The sequence below is a fragment of the Dipodomys merriami genome, unplaced genomic scaffold (genome assembly GCF_024711535.1).
Source record: "Dipodomys merriami isolate MVZ:Mamm:240054 unplaced genomic scaffold, mDipMer1.0.p SCAF_14, whole genome shotgun sequence".
NCBI classification, from domain to species: domain Eukaryota; kingdom Metazoa; phylum Chordata; class Mammalia; order Rodentia; family Heteromyidae; genus Dipodomys; species Dipodomys merriami.
Genome location: NW_027202715.1, coordinates 20,788,422 through 20,805,635, shown reverse-complemented (window position 1 = coordinate 20,805,635; position 17,214 = coordinate 20,788,422). Strand labels below are relative to the sequence as shown.

The 17,214-nt window shown below is 38.1% G+C and overlaps 1 protein-coding gene across 2 annotated transcripts in view; it reads right to left on the bottom strand.

Annotated features, from left to right (window-relative positions):
- The window catches only part of Ctnna3 (catenin alpha 3), a 1,374,363-nt gene that overhangs the window by 1,334,838 nt on the left and 22,311 nt on the right, over window positions 1-17,214 (bottom strand). Inside the window, exon 1 of one of the 2 annotated variants that reach the window (XM_070021007.1) lies at window positions 13,131-13,269. The exons of the other annotated variant lie outside the window; for it this stretch is intronic. The gene's annotated coding sequence lies outside the window, so the exon portion shown is untranslated. Of the gene's footprint in view, window positions 1-13,130; window positions 13,270-17,214 lie in introns of those variants that run through there. 2 annotated transcript variants of the gene reach the window in all.

Genomic DNA, 17,214 nt, shown 5'->3' with positions numbered 1-17,214 from the left:
AAAATTGCTCCATGAATGGTACAAATTAAGGGAAAAGTGGGGAATCAAGAAATGGAAGTCAGAGGTGCCTGAATTTACAGCATGGTGACAGATCCCCACATCCTACCTATGTGTTTTTAGACCTTGTTTTTACACTTGGGGCTGGCAGATACAACAAAAAGTTAAGTTCACACCTCTTACCGCACAATAATTGCCTTTTAGATATCTAGAAATACTTCCTGGACACCTCTCATCATTTCTAACATTTAATCAGAAGAATTTAGTTCCCAGTGAACAAGGATATTGTGGTCTAGGTTATAAGCCCCAATAGCAGGGACAGAAACCGGAAAAGTATCTTGAGAATTAGGTATTATGCATTTCTTTCTTTTTTTTTTTTTCTTTTTTTGTCAGTCATGGGGCCTGAACTATGGGCCTGGACGCTGTCCCTCAGCTCTTCAGCTCAAGGCTAGTGCTCTACCACTTGAGCCATAGCACCACTTCCAGCTTTTTCTTCTTATGTGGTGCTAAGGAATCAAATCCAGGGCCTCATGCATGCAAGGCAAGCACTCTACCACTGAGCCACCTTCCCAGCACCTATGCATTTCTTTTCAAAAAGTAAATGTGAATTGTTTCATATTATCTAGAAGCAAGCTCACCTTTGAGAAGAGCACCAAATACTAAGAATTGGGGGGAGGCGAGTTGTCCTAATGAATACTTTATATAGGCGAGAAACTTAGCTACTTAGCCTACACTTTATAACTTGAGAAGGAAATTCTCTTGTTATTTAAGAAAAATGCTAGGATTATATCTTTCAAAAAATAAATAGAAAAAAGTCTGAAGACTGCATTACTTGTAAGAGAAAAATGATGTCTTAAAAATGCAAGAGAAAATTATCTATAAGACAAAAGAAACTCTTAAAAGTATATCTACTCTGTGTTCTTGGTGAAATACCCAGAAAACATAAATTCTAGGAAAATAGTGAATAAAAAGCTGAATGAAATAAATTCTTGGTGAAATACCCAGAAAACATAAATTCTAGGAAAATAGTGAATAAAAAGCTGAATAAAATAAAGGAAATTGACTGGAGTGAGATAGTAAGATTTTTTAAAAGAAGAAGAAGAAGGAGAAGGAGGAAGACGAGGAGGAGGAGGAGGGAAGAACAACAAGAAGAACAAGAAGAAGAGGAGGAGGAGGAGGAAGAGGAAGAGGAAAAAAAGAAGAGGAAGGGGGGAGGAGGAGGAAGAAGAAGAACTTGCAAAGATATAAACATCTAAGCATTTAAAAAAACTCAAAAGATAATAAAGTAATTAAACTCTGAATTGTAGAATTCATTCCTCTCCTTTACCTTCTTCCTGTCTATAGGCAACTTCATCATTCAGAGAACAAAAGAAGCAAGGAATGGAACTGCTGCCCTGAACTTAATTCTTAGCAACAAAGAGGAATACACTAGTAAAGTGGAAGTGACAAGAACCTTGAGGGAAATTGAACATATCACCTTAGAGTTCATTACAGCCAAGAAAGAAAACACAAAGCACATTAAGACAAGTATCTTAGATTGATACAAGAATGTCACAAAGCTACAGGCTCTAAAATAAAAGATAGGTTAAAAAAATAAAATCCACTACTACAATCACAAATGAGGAAAAAAATGATAGACAATATATATAAAGTAGTCAATGTGGTATGGTATACAAGGGGCTTGGGAAAGAGCTGAGATTTTAACAGAACATTCAAAAGAAGGTAAGGATGAACAAAGCTAGATATGAGAGAAGACTTATGGAAAAACACTCAAACACAAAAACTTTTAGGTTGTGTTCAAGGATGGAATAGAAAGGTACAACCCTTCCTTACTCTATTCCCCAGGCCAAATGCATGTGAACAGTTTTGATGTACCCAAGAGATTAGTCTTTAAAATAGAAAGATTGTGCTGACCATCTTGAGAGAAAACTGGTAACAAGACAAAAAATAGTAAGGGAATGCCTGCTTGGGAAAATATCCATTGCAGACCTGTTTATACTAAAACAATGTTTCTCCTCTTCCACATTGTTAGCATTTTGGATTGGATAATTCTTTGCTGGAGGGAGGGAGAGAGGAGGATACCATCCAGGCCCTCCAGCTGCCACATTAGCACCCCTGTCTTCTATACACTGAGCACCTGTCCTCCAGTTGTGACAATCAAAAACATTTCCAAGCTGGGCACCAGTGGCTCACACCTGTAATCCTAGCTACTCAGGAGGCTAAGATCTGAGGGTCACAGTTCAAAGCCAGCCCGGGCAGAAAAGTCCATGAGACTTTTATCTCCAATTAATTTTATCTCCAATTGGAGACAGTTATCTCCAATTAACCACCAGAAAACCAGAAGTGGTGCTGTGGCTCAAGTAGAAGAGTGCTTGCCTTGAGCTGAAGAGCTCAAGGACAGCACCCAGGCCCCACGACAATGGAAAAAGGTTTCCATTGTCGAATATCCCCTGGAAAGCAAATGCTCTATGGGTTGAAAATTACTATGGTACAGAGCAATAAGAAAGTGGATATAATGTCAAAGAGTTCTTTTTTTGTTTTTAGGTCTGAATCCAGAACTCAAAGTCAGTACCTGATACTTTCATTCATTAGCTAGCACTTTACCAATTAAGCCACACCTCCAACCCCAGCAGAATTCTTATTGATGCCTCTCAGTAACAATGAAAAATGTGAGTAGTTACAGAAGATTGAGAATTGTCAAATGCTCCAAGTATCAGAAAAGACAGATTCAGAAATTAAATCTATGTTGACCACTAGCAAGTGTCAAAATATTATTAATTAGTAAAGAAAACAATGATACCTTGGTATTAGTTTATTTAGAGCCATTCATATTCATTAATTTTTGTTTTCCATTTTCCTTTTTTCAATGTGATTAAAAAGGGGCAAGTGATTTCTTTTTTTTTTTAAATATTATTTTATTTTATTTGAGAACATACTGTACAGAGGGGCTACAATTACATGGGCAGGATAATGCATACATTTCTTACCAAGCATTGCAGCCTCCTCCTTTGTTTACCCTTCACCTCCCTTCCCAGCCTCCCCCCTCCCCCCACCCAATTATACCCCCCTCCCCCCCACACACAGACATTGTAAAGCTAGTTTTGACATGACATTTTATACTTCTCATTGTTGCAACAGGTCCACCTGAATCCTTAAACGACTTGTTTGCCCCCATCTCCTCCACATGTTATACTGACATCAAATATAGTGAAAGCGGGGGTTACACTGTGGGGGAGGGACATACAAAGCAACAAAGAAATAATCTTATAAATGCGTTAGAAACATATGCATGAAAGAAACGAAAACATTAAAATACATATTTAAGGGTTCATTTTCCTAACATCACATTATCTGACCTTTTCTGCTTGACTCATACCTATACTAGATATTGCAAATAAGGGAAACCATGGGACCTATGTGTCTTTGGGCCTGGCTTACTTCACTTAATATAATTTTTTCCAAGCCTTTCCATTTCCTAACAAATGGGGAAATGTCATTCTTTCTGATGGAGACATAGAATTCCATTGTGTATATATACCACATTTTCTTGATCCATTCATCTACTGAGGGGCATCTGGGTTGGTTCCATATCTTAGCTATGGTAAATAATGCTGCAATAAACATAGTTGTGCTGGTAGCTTTAGTGTGGTCTTGTTTGTATACATTTGGGTAAATGCCCAAAAGTGGGATTGCTGGATCATAGGGGAGATCTATGTGAAGTCTTTTGAGGAACCTCCATACTGCTTTCCAAAGTGGTTGAACAAGTTTACATTCCCACCAACAATGAAGTAAGGTTCCTTTCTGTCCACATCCCCTCCAGCATCTGTTGTTGTTAGAGTTCTTGATTTTTGCTGTTCTAACTGGAGTGAGGTGATATCTCAATGTTGTTTTGATTTGCATTTCTTTTATGGCTAGGGATGTTGAACATTTCTTCATGTGTCTATTGGCCATCCTTCTTTCTTCTTCAGAGAAGCTTCTCTTTAAGTCTTTCGCCCACTTATTTATTGGGCAGTTGTTTCCTTGAGGATTTGTTGTTGGGGGGTTTAATTTTTTGAGTTCCAAGTATATTTTAGATATGAGACCCTTGTCCGTTGTATGGCTAGTAAAGATCTTCTCCCAATCGGTGGGCTTTCTATTGATCTTGCTAGCTATGTCATTTGCCCTGCAGAAGCTCTGCAACCTTATGCAATCCCATTTGTCCAACCTTTCTTTGATTTGTTGTGCTTCCGGGTCTCTATTCAGAAAATTTCGGCCTGAGCCAAGGAGACCTAGGGTTTCTCCTATTCCATCCTGTAATGTTTTCAGAGTGTCTGCTTTGAGTTTAAGGTCTTTGATCCATTTGGAGTTGCTTCTGGTGCAGGGTGATATATAAGGATCTAGCTTTAGTTTTCTACATGTAGTTAACCAATTTTGCCAGCACCATTTACTGAAGAGGCTGTCTTTCTTCCATTCTATTGTTTTAGCTTCCTTATCGAAGATTAGATGGGGCAAGTGATTTCTCTAAAGCATTTTTTTAAAAATTGTAAAAGCTTCTTTGACAAGATAAAGAAATATGAATTGTCTCAAATACTGCTGTTCAGTATATATTTGTAAGTCTCTTTGGAAGGCCTTCTAACATGATCCAGAAAAATCATTTATGCGTAGCAATACTACATTTAGAAATTTGAATATGTCGACAAAGATGCAAATCAAGAATTTCAGTGTTATTTGTAGAACAACAAAATGCTGTGAACAAACTAATATCCATGAAAAAGGACTAAAATAAATCATTATATGTATTCTTTTACTGATATGACTTTATGACCAGATGGTCAGAAAAGGCTTTGAGAAATAAAATCTCTAATAACAATGGGGGAACTATCAGAAATATCTAGTAATCTTAAGGCTGGAGGCGTAGTTCAGTGGTAGAGCATTTGCCTAGCATGTAAAAGGCCTTAGGTTTGATTCCCAGCACTGACAAGGAAATAAATAGTCAACATAGGTCTGTTCCCAACCAATCAGGACAGCCTAGAGCTGAATCTTGGAAGACTTTCTTGTGTCAAATGTTCACTCTCTAGTTTCTGGGCCTAGTGAAGGCGGAGAGGTCCCTGGAATATAGATCAGGTGAAGGAAGGCTACTAGTCTGGAGAAAGAGGAAGTAAAGAGCACTTAATACCTTGGTGGCCTTGCTAGGAACTATCAGTACTCAGCCAGGCATGATAGCATATGCTTATGGTTCTACCACTAGAGGCTGAAGTAGGAATCACAAGTTCAAAGCCAGCCTAGGATACATAGCCAGACTCTGGCTCAAAAAGGAAATAAAAAAAAAAAAAACAAGGAATATCTTTACCACCAGATAGAAACTAGATTAAAATGATTCAGAATAGCAAACATGGAACAACAAAATGGTTGAATTAAATCAAATGTTAACTATATTAAAAAGTGAAGTAAACTGGTATGGACTAATATAAATGATATCCATTTATATTAATAATTCATTAATTTGTTAATTAAGATGAACAATGTTTGCTTGATTTATTTTTTTTTTGGGGGGGGGTCCAGTTGTGGGGCTTGAACTCTGGGCCTGGGCGCTGTCCCTCAGCTCTTCAGCTCAAGGCTAGCGCTCTACCACTTGAGGCACAGTGCCACTTCCGGCTTTTTTCTTTTTGCTTATGTGGTGCTGAGGAATCGAACCCAGGGCCTCAGGCTTACAAGGCAAGCGCTCTACCACTGAGCCACCTTCCAGCCTGCTTGATTTATTTTTAAGATAAGGTCTCATACTATAGCCCAGGCTGGCCTGGAACTCACAATCCTCTTGCTGCAATTTCCTGAGGGATTACAGGCATGCACCATCATGCCCAAACATACTTGACACATTTGTAAAATTTGTTCATACCAGAAATGGTTAGTGACTGATCCATCAGAAGGGGCCCAGGAAACTGAGGGGCTAAAGTCAAAGCAATTTATTTCATACTTTGAGCAAATTTTACAGGTTTGCTAACTTCATACTTCTGGTTCTGTTCCACAGTTATAGAGCTAAGAACTATTTACAAATTGCTCAACGTAAAGTTCATGTTGGACATTTGGCTGGTACTGCCTCTAAATGAAAGCATTGCTACATCTGTGGGAGGGACTTTGTGCTCAGTAATTCAGAGACCATCAGGCAGGCCACAGAATGTAACAAAAGATATGGAGCCTCATTTATACAAATTGATCCATCATCACTTTCTCAAATCATGAGTCAGAAACAATGTTTCAGCTTTCACCTGCAGATAATTAAAAATATGATAAGGATCCACAGAACCTTCATGAAGTGTTGTCTTGTAATGAGGATATAAGTTACAAAAAGGTATCTTTGTTGGGGGGAAATATGTAATAAGCTTGCAGGATTTAACAACAACAAAAAAAAGTGTAACAAGTTCACAAGAACATCCCTTCAGTGAAGGCTAAACTAAGAGGTAATTTGCCAAAAAGCAAGCCTCTGCAATTGCCACAAGGATTTCCATCACTGGAGAGAATGTCTAATATAAGCTTCAAGAGTACTAAAAAGCCAGGCATGCTGGATGCTAGTGGTTCATGCCTATGATCCAAGCTACTCAGGAGAATGAGATCTGAGATGAGGACCTCATCTTAAAGCTCCCTCCCGGTGGGGGGGTGGGGCGGCAGCGGGAGAGACAGGAAAGTCCTTGAGACTCTTATCTCCAATTAACCTCCAGAAAACCGGAAGTGGAGCTGTGGCTCAAAGTGCAGCAAAAGATCTCAGGGACAGTGCCCAGGCACTGAGTTCAAGCCCCACAACTAACCAAAAAAGAAAAGAAAGAAAGAGAGAAAGAGAGATGGAGAGAGGAAGGAAGGAAGGAAGGAAGGAAGGAAGGAAGGAAGGAAGGAAGGAAGGAAGGGAGGGAGGGAGGGAAGGAGGGAGGGAGGGAGGGAGGGAGGGGAAGAAAAGAGAAAAAAGAAAAGAGAAAAAAGCCAAGAATTGCACCAAGTGCCTGCAATTCTCAAAGTAGATAGAAGCAGGAGGGCTGTGAGTTCCAGCCCAACCTGGGCTTTATAGTTCCAGGACAGCCAGGTCTACCCAGCAAAACCTTGGCTCAAAAACAAATTTTAAAAAAATAAAATTAAATTAAATACATTAATTTTTTAATTTTTAATTAAGAAAAATGAGCACTGAAGTAATACAATGTTTCTAAAACCAGTGGAGTGGGAAACATTAACTTGTGAAGCTACAGTGGCTCAGATTAAGAAATGCCAACTGCTCTTATTTGAAGATATATTTAAAATCCCAGCAAAAATCTTTACTCATTCAAAGTAAATTAAATGTAAATTAAATGTAATTCAAAGTTAATAAAATCCACAAATATCATTTTCACTTACAGGTTAACTTTTCGATGTGAGATGCTAGTAAGGCTTGCGGACATGGGCACTCAGAAGACAGCATCAGGGGCTGGAAAGGTGGCTCAGTGGTAGAGCGCTTGCCTTGCATGCATGAGGCCCTTGTTTTGACTCCTCAGCACCACTTAAGCAGAAAAAGCTGGAAGTGGCACTGTGGCTCAAGTGGTAGAGCACTAGCCTTGAGCTGAAGTGCTGAGGGACAGCAAACCAAGCCTAGAGTTCAGGCCCCATGACTGGCCAAAAAAGAAAAAAAGAATAGAAAAGAAAACAGCAGCAGCAGTATGAACTGGCATGAATTTTTTGAGCAGATACATGACAGTATCCCTGAAATTTGAAATTACACATATCCTTTAACCAGTTAAATAGTACTTCCAATTAAAGACACTTGTTAAGAAATTTTAAAATGATTATACATTTTAATATAGCAATTCCACACCATAAATTTATCCCAAAGTATACTCACAAGAGTATCAAGATATATAAACTTTGGAAGCAGGTCGAGGGGAGACAAGATGGAAGATTGATACGAATAACATTATGCCTTTTTCTCTTAACCTAAATTAGGGTTTCATAAATTAGCAAAATGTAGAGACTGTATGGATATTGCATAGGCAGCCAGCAGATTCTATTCAACCAGAAGATGGTAGAAAAATCTATATACTGTGTCACTAAAATGACCAGCAAAAGGCAGAACTTGAAGGCATGGCTCAAGTTGGTAGAGTGCCAGCCACACAAGTGAGCAAGTGAGCTTCCAAGCTTAAACCCTAGTATCACTAAGGGCAGTGAGGAAGGTTGGTTTTTTTTTAAATAAAAAAAATCTAGGATTCTTTTGTTAGTCCCATATTGAAAAATAGGAACTGCAGAATCTAATAAGAAGGTAAACTAATCATGGAAATATGATTTATAAGCTCCAGCCTTGGACTAAGGCAGATCCCTTGGGCAGATGAGGCAGATTCCTCTGAGTCATTTTAGAAAAGTTGATTTTATCTCTTATACTCTTTTCAACCCTTTCCCAACCACCTATGAAAAGCACAAACAATACAAAGGAATCATCATGACAGTGGGACTTTGTTTGTCTAGCAGCTATCCCTAGCATTTTGGAATAAATTATAAAACCTACACCAGAGTAGATCCAATAGCAGGCTTGCCTCCTTGGGCTCAATGAGGTAATTCAGGACCTCTCTGCATTGAAACTATCTCCACTGACCTCATCAACTGATATCTGGTAGTTCATTTATTACCTAATTAATTGTACACCTTCATCCCAATTATAGGTCCTCCTGAACATTTGTACAGAAAATACACTAGGACACTCTTACTAAAGCCATGATACTCCCTGTACTACTGAGTTTCTGCAAAAGATCTTATATCAAGGGCTGGGAAGGTGGCTCAGTGGTAGAGCGCTTGCCTTGCATGCATGAGGCCCTGGGTTCGATTTCTCAGCACCACATAAGCAAAAAGAAAAAAGCTGGAAGTGGCGCTGTGGCTCAAGTGGTAGAGCACTAGCCTTGAGCTGAAGAGCTGAGGGACAGTGCCCAGGCCCAGAGTTCAGGCCCCACGACCGGACTCAAAAAAACAAAACAAAACAAAGATCTTGTATCAAAATGTAAATCAAAAACTGCTCCCTTCATCTACAAAGTCTTGCTATAAAGTGTGTGGTGTGTAGGTGATTCACTTCTGGCCACAAGTTCCACCACAAAGAACTTATCTCCTTGTATGAACCCTTAAAAACATGAAAATTGCGGGGCTGGGAAGGTGGCTCAGTGGTAGAGCGCCTGCCTTGCATGCATGAGACCCTAGGTTTGATTCCTCAGCACCACATAAGAAAAAAGAGGGGCTGGGAAGGTGGCTCAGTGGTGGAGTGCTTGCCTTGAATGCATGAGGCCCTGGCTTCGATTCCTCAGCACCACATAAGCAAAAAGAAAAAAGCCGGAAGTGGTGCTGTGGCTCAAGTGGTAGAGCACTAGCCTTGAGCTGAAGAGCTGAGGGACAGCGCCCAGGCCCAGAGTTCAGGCCCCATGCCTGGACCCCCCAAAAAGAAGAAAAAAGAAAAAAGAAAAAAGCCAGAAGTGGCACTGTGGCTCAAGTGGTAGAGCGCTAGCCTTGAGCTGAAGAGCTGAGGGACAGCACCCAGGCCCAGAGTTCAGGCCCCACGACAGGACCCAAAAAAAAAATAATAATAAAAAAACATGAAAATTGCATATCACATTTTACATGATAATTGTATATCACATTTTGAATAGCTCTAAGTTAAAGGAGGGACAAAAACATTCAAGTTCTAATATGCTTAGTAATTCTTTACATTAGACATTGCTTTCTCCATCAAAATCAGTTTCCCCATTGACAGGCACAATGGTTAGGATAATGTCAGGTAGAGAAAGCAGGGAAAAGTGCCAAATAAATCTGGGAAAATTTAGAATTTTTCCCCTAGGAATTTAAATTCACTTCTGAGTCCCTAAAGTTTTTTTTTTATTAAATTGGTAAAAAGATTACTGGCTGAGACCCAAGCAGCAATAATGTTGTTAAAAAACAGTGATTGGGCATGTAAGAATTAGGAGCAGCAGCTAAGAGTCCTTTCACTTTCAAAAGTTTTGCAATCTCAATTATCAGTCACTTTCCATTATTAGATTAATAACTTGGCTAAAATCAGGATTTCTATCCCCACAATACCATGTTACCTAAAAATCTAGCATCCAATCAAGAGTCAGAAAATTATGCTTTTTGAGTCTTTGACCTAACATTCCTATGAGCCAATGATCCATAAATAAATTCTGTTTTTAAGTCTTCATTACAAAGCACATAGTTTCTCTTCAGGCAAGATTAGGCTGCCAACTTCTCTCCTTAAATCTTAATCCTTTCCATTCCAAAGGAAAAAGAGAAATGTACAAACTAAAGTGCACAAGAAATAAAGACTAGAATGAATGCCTGTCCAAAGGCATAGGATTCTAAATAACAAAAATAAAAATCTGAAACTTCTTAATTGCTTTTATTACCATATATTAATTGTAAAAAGTTTTTCTGTGAGAATTCCATGCATGTAAATTGTGTGCTTTGATCCAATTTATTCTCTTTATTACTCTGTTATCCTCTCCTCTCTACTCTTTTCAACTGTGCTTAAAGGTTTTCATTAGTCTGTTTTCATCCACATGTACTTCAATCACATTTACTACCCCTCCCCTCTCTCTCTCTCTCTCTCTCTCTCTCTCTCTCTCTCTCTCTCTCTCTCTCTCTCTCTCTCTCTCTCTCTCTCTCTCTCTCTCTCTCTCTCTCTCTCCTTTTGCCTTCCTCCTTCCCACTGGTTCCCCTGCCAATATTGTTCATCCAAAAGAGCACCTTTTTAATATAATCAAAGTATATGCTTTAAGAGTTTGCAAATCTATACCTCATCTCTCATCAAATAATACTGCTATCTCTATCCTCCCCACTTTGATTGCTCTAGACCAGACAACATCACCAGTGAATAGTTTTAGCAACACTAATTTCTCAGTTGTTTTTTTTTCCTTTCCATATATCCTACTTCTACAAGCAAGGTTCCTCAATTTTACAATTAAAATGTAAACTCATCTTCACTAACTCTCACCCTAGCAATGCCTTATTCCGTTCTCCATTCTGTTTCCCTAAACACAAAATCCTAATACTGAAATTCTACCATTTGTTGTAGCCTCTATCCCTTTTCTTTCCATTCTGATGCCTATAGACTTTTGTCTAAACACTTCTGGTTTTCCCAGTTTTTACTATAACTAAGGTATTTACTTTTTCTATTCTTGCTGTTTCTTTTTCACAGCTGGATCATTAAATTCACACAAATCAGACTATGCATGGCCTTTCAGCCGTTTAGAAATTATTTATAAATTCTATTGTTCTAAACTCCAAAGTAATAATGGTCAACAACAATACTGTCTATTAGGTTCAGGCAGAGCTGGAGCAATTTCAACTCTGATGCCTAGTTTTGCTGGTATCAGTGAAATTTTATAAATTGAAATTTTGTCAGTAAAAGAGATTATGCCCTTCCAAACACTTAGTATATTGCTATTTATGTACCAGATAACAATGTTTTATACATCACAGACACTCAATAAATATTTAGTTTAGTAGACAAGAAATTTTATAAGTCTTAAAAGAGAAACAGTAAATATATATATATATATATATATATATATATCTTTAAAATCACAAGCTTTGCCTTTAAATGTAATGCCCTCTGATCCAACAACTCCATACTTAGCAGAAGAGATTAATGAAAGTATTTTTAATATAAACACATAATACATGCACAAATATACCAATGTGCTTACTAAAGAACATTTGCTATGGTAAATAGCTTGGCAATAATTAATCAAATTACATTAATTCTCTAGAAAGAATGTCACAGAACAATATAAAGTTACATCTATATAGAATAGGTAATATTTGGGGGAAAATGTTTTGATATAATGTTAATGAAAAGGCAAGGTTCCAAAAGTTATCTGCAATTACTTTTTAAGCCATGCAGAGAAAAAAAAGTCTAGAAGGAGACATATCAATGAGATTACAGATAACATTTTTCCTCTACATTTTCAAAATTCCTACAATGAACAGCTACTACTTTTTAATTTTAGAAAAATAGTTTTACTCTAGAAATCCCAATCTTCTACTCAAATAAGGAGGAAGGCTCAGATTGTATGTAGGAGGTAACAAATGGAAATAAGTAAATACGTGTCTATCCTGTCTGTATTTTTAAGTTCTCACATTTAATAAACTTATTGTATGCTACTAGTGAGGTAATCTTTTATACTGTGATGATAGTCTACCACTCTTAAGTCACGACTATTCTCAATGTGCTGACCTTTCGATCTAACCAAATAAGCACACCACAGAACCAAGACCCAAGCAAATCTGAACCAAACCTAGAACCATGGCTAATCTGAAATCCTACCTTTCCCACCTGTATGTTTTAAGCAAGTCATTGAATCTTCTCTATCTCCAGAGATGTTGCAAGGCTTTCTTAGTGACATATTATCAACGACTCACAACTTCTAGAGTCGATGAATCTCCTGATGTCTATTCTCAATTTCTAGTTTCCTTTTGAACTCATTTCTTCCAGTTCTGTCCTCTGTTTGACAGCTGCCTCTCACCATCACTCAAACTCTGTTAGCTAGCAACCTTCTCTTCACAGGATTATTACATCCCATATTCACCTCACATAATGATTTTCATTTGACTGCAAATGGTAGCTGGCGTACTGAAAGATTCCTCAACCTCCTAATATTACTGCCAACTATATGAAAAAATATAATGAATATTAAATTTAGAAACTGATTCTTTTTGCCGCTGACTACCTCATTGATGCATCTTCCATTCTCTATGAATAAGCTTTTGGTTAAAAGTAAAATCCCTGTATACATTTTCTATCTTTGCTTCCTTTCCCCCCGCTCCCATGCCAAAGACCAAGCATCCAGGCCATATCTTATCTTTTTCTGCACAGCACCCAATCGGCTTTTTATAGCCAGAAACTCTCTGAATGCAAAGCACGACCTTGGCTACCAGCTTCCCCTGGCACTGGTTTGAAAGTTATTTTTAACAGTAAAAGTAGCATGAAAGCCTACATTTCTCATCATAACTAGCCAAAACATTTCTACTGGATATAATACTGTGATCTTCTTCCCTTCTGAAGGAACTCCGCCTTTTAAACCTTTGATATATAGCTAAGACACAGCAATTCGAGGCAGAAATGAGAAGGCACTGGAGTCAGCTCTTCTCTAGTCAAACTTGTCTCTTACCTTTCTGTTGCTTCCTATATAAATGTGCTTAAAATTCAGCTGTCCAGGGGTATATTCCAGAAAAAAAAGAACTCAGGGGGTGAGGGGGGAAAAAAACTTCGTGATAGTCACAGAGTTACAGAATACCTAAGTGAGAGGCAGTGACAGTGGGGCAGTCACTTTAGCTTTGCCGTTCACCCAGGATAAGAAAGAAAGGGGGAGGTTACAAACGAGGGTGGGTGGTATCTAATCCTGAACCACTAGTCACTGACCTCACCGACAACTTGTTACTGAAAATACTTCGTTGAAAAAGGCCAGACACATACTTTGCTTAGAGACCTACATAGTTGTTAAGAAGTTCTGAATAGGATAGATTTAAATTCCTATAGTCCTTTTCCAAAATAAGGACCTCATTTCTAATTGCAGTTGAAAACTAGATGTATTGAAGAGAAAAAAAAAAAAAAAAAAAACAGGAGAAACAGGACTCCAGGAAATCCTCTCATCAAAATATTTATTACTTAAAATTCAGTGTGTTAGGAACCACCAAGGTGATGGCCATCTGTCACATCTGAGATGCTAATTTTTTTTCTTCTGAAGTCTCATTGGCCTCACACGCTTCCACCCCACATCACACTTTCTGTTTCCAGTATTTATGAGGAACCAAGTAACTATCAGTAAAGAATTAAAACTGGTAGAAAAATAGGGGAGAACAAAGGAAGGGATGACATTGACCAAGTAGCATTTTACTCATAACCTGATTTACAGAATTGTAACCCCTTTGTACAACTTAATCATAACAATGAAAATGGGGAGGGGGAGTATTTTAAAGATTTACCAAGAACTCCATAAGTGCAACAATTAATTAAATATAAGCCAACAAAATATTTTCCACCAAAAACTTTTTTTCTTAAGCTATCCTTTTCTGCATTTCCTCTTCTTTTTGCCAATATCCAAATAATCACCAGAACAATATGTTAACACTCACCCCAACAATACTGCACGTCTTTGCCTTATTGCTTAACATGTCACCAAATCATTGACACCACATTTGAACTTTTATGGTGCTTTTGGACATTACCACTTTTCTGAATTTCTTCTAATAGCTTCTAAAACAAGAGGTGTTAACTAAAATATGAGTACTCATTTGATTGTTGGCAGTTCTGTTCTTAAAGGGCTGAACTCAAACTAAAAGAAAGCATTTATTTATTAGACACTCTTGGAACAAATGTCAGGGAGCCAAGAGGAAAGGCAGGGTCTGGGGACTGTCAGAGAGAATCAACTATGAAAGAGGTTTCATTTTATATGATTTTCAGAGACGCCTGCAAAGTAAGTGCATTTTTATGTAGCTTCCATTTAAATGTGCATAATTGACATTTATCTAAAGATTCTTAGTTGCTCACATACAGTCCTCCTCCGTTTTTTTAAGCAGTTCCCTTCCCCCAGAATCTAGGAATAGCCTCTTTTCACAGAGAAACAAAGAGTAAGTTTTATGTCTCTCAATCCATCTTTACTTGAATAAAGAAATCACTTGACACTTGCAAAATAGGAGGTTTTGTTTTAGAGCTTTAATAACGAATGTTTTCCAAACCAAGACTGCTGAATTGAGCCCAAGATAAGATATCCAGATTCTGTAATAAGCTTGCCTAGCTGTAAAACCACAATAAGTTATACCTACCTGCTCTACACTCCTTCTCTCCTTCCTCAAGATGAACATGAGAATCTCTATTCTTTCCATGAATATATGAAATAAATGGATAAAACCTGAAATGCTTCAAATTACATTGAACCCTTAAGCAATGCACTTCAGATAAAATCATATTAGTGGTACTAACAAAACAATTAGATAAAATAAATATCTAGAAATGTAGTTTTAAAGAGCTTTGGGGAATTTCATGAGTGCTTTTTTATTTTTATTTTTTTCAATTCCCTTAAACAAATGTTTGCAGCCTCTAAGATAGGCTAGAGCTGAAGTATTTCCCACTCTAGCCACAAGGGGTCCTCTCCTAACAATTCAAATCACGCAGTGGCCCTATGATCCTGTGTATTTATATCTGTTGGCTGACAGAAAACACAGATCATCTATGTCAGATTTCCATAGCTAACTATAGGGTAACAAACAAAACCAGAAAGATCTGGCTCTCTCTGTGTGATCAGTGAAGCATGATAAACACTAAATCGTTCCTGTAAACTACATAGAGCTGCATTTTAGTATCCTGGCCCTCTTCCAGATTTTCACAGTCATTCCTTTTTGTAATCTTGCCCAGTCTTGTTCAGTATTTATGCTCCTTCCCTATCTACTTGTTTCTTTTCTTTATACTTTTCAGACTTGAAAGTTTTGGCTTACATTCTCTTGCAAACAAACAAAGATTAGGAGTAGAAGAGATGGGAGGAAGAAAAAACAAGGAAAATAAATCAGAGCCATTAGTAGCAATCTTCCTGAGGTAATCAAAAGTGTGTTTTACTTTTGAGAATCAGGACTGGTCCCAAAGTCATTCAACTGAATATACCGAGAAGCCCTTAATTTGAAGCCTTCCGTCAGAAGCCAACAGGAAGATTAGAAGCACAGAAAGAAGGCTCCAAAAAAAGAAGATAATTCTATCCCTAACAGTAGCCCCTCTTGAAAGATAAACCCTCCACTATGCAATCACTTCTTTAACCAGAAGGGCATACAATTACTTCTTGCCATGAAAACCCCTAAGAAATGAAAATGAGTCCATTTTATCCCATACATAATACCTCAAAATTACAAGGGTGTTTTTTTTAATGTGTACTTTTTTTTGAAGAGCTATACTTTCGGGGGGTAAGGGGGTGGTCATGGGTCTTGTACTCTAGGCCTGGGCGTCATCCCTCAGCTCAAGGCTAGCACTCTACCACTTAAGCCACAGGGCCACTTCGGGCTTTTTCTGTTTATGTGGTGCTGAGGAGTGGAACCCAGGGCCTCATGCATGCAAGGCAAGCACTCTAACGCTGAGCTACCCTCCCAGCCCTATAATACTTTTTAAAGAGTTTTTTTGTTTATTTGCTTGCTGGCTGGCCTTCTCTAGCCTCAGTCTCCCAACTGATGGGATAACAGGCCTGTACCACTCACCCAACTTCTATAATGTCTTTTTGAGATTCAAAGATAAGAAAAATTCCTGTTTATAATCATTACACTTCTTTCACTCAAACGACACATAATATTTTTAGCACCTTTCAAGGTGTTTCAGATGAATCTGCTCCTGTTTCAAAAGCTGTATGTACTACAAAAGCAAGTTGAGTCTCTCTCTCCCTTCCCCCCCACCTCTTACCTCATTGAGAAAATAGAAGCCATTTGAGGAAATGCCTGGCAACCTCTATATCAAATCTACAAAATCACAAGTAACAAGTCTGGCCTTCTCTCCCTTCTCTCCAGTTACAATGCTCCTCACAGACAAATCTCCATTTTTCCATCTCTCTTCAGGCCCCACCTTCACAGGGACTGTGTTTTATTTTGCAAATTTTCATAGCACACTGACACTGGAAGGCATAAATGGTTTCCCCCTTATGCAGAGAATCACAGTGAATGTGACAGCTACAAATGTCCATTGATTGATAAAGATGTGTTATATCATCAACTTAAATACCATAAACAGCACTGCAGTGGAATGCAATTTTTCTAAAACAGTAATCAACTCTCAATACAATACAGAACAAAATGAAATAATCTTCCTTTGATATACCCAAGTGGCTGTAGTCTTGGAAATTCAGACTATAGTAAACTGAGAAAAAGAAAAAACTTCATAAAGAAAATCAAGCCAGGCGCCGGTGTAATCCTAGCTACACTGGCAGATAAGATCTGAGGATGGAGGTTCAAAGCCAGCCAGCCAGGGCAGGAAAAGTCTGTGAGATTCTTACCTCCAGTTAACCAACGGAAAACCAAAAATGGCGCTGTGGCTGAAGTGTTAAGAGTGCTTGTCTTGAGCTGAAGAGCTCAGGAACAACACCTAGGCCCAGGGTTCAAGCCCCATGACTAACAAAAAAAAAAATCAAAGTTGGATTCTAGGTTCAGAAAATTATAAATAAGATATACAGGAATGTCCATTGAAATATTTGAGAGTTGCTTGAGATGTGAGGTATTTCTCCATTT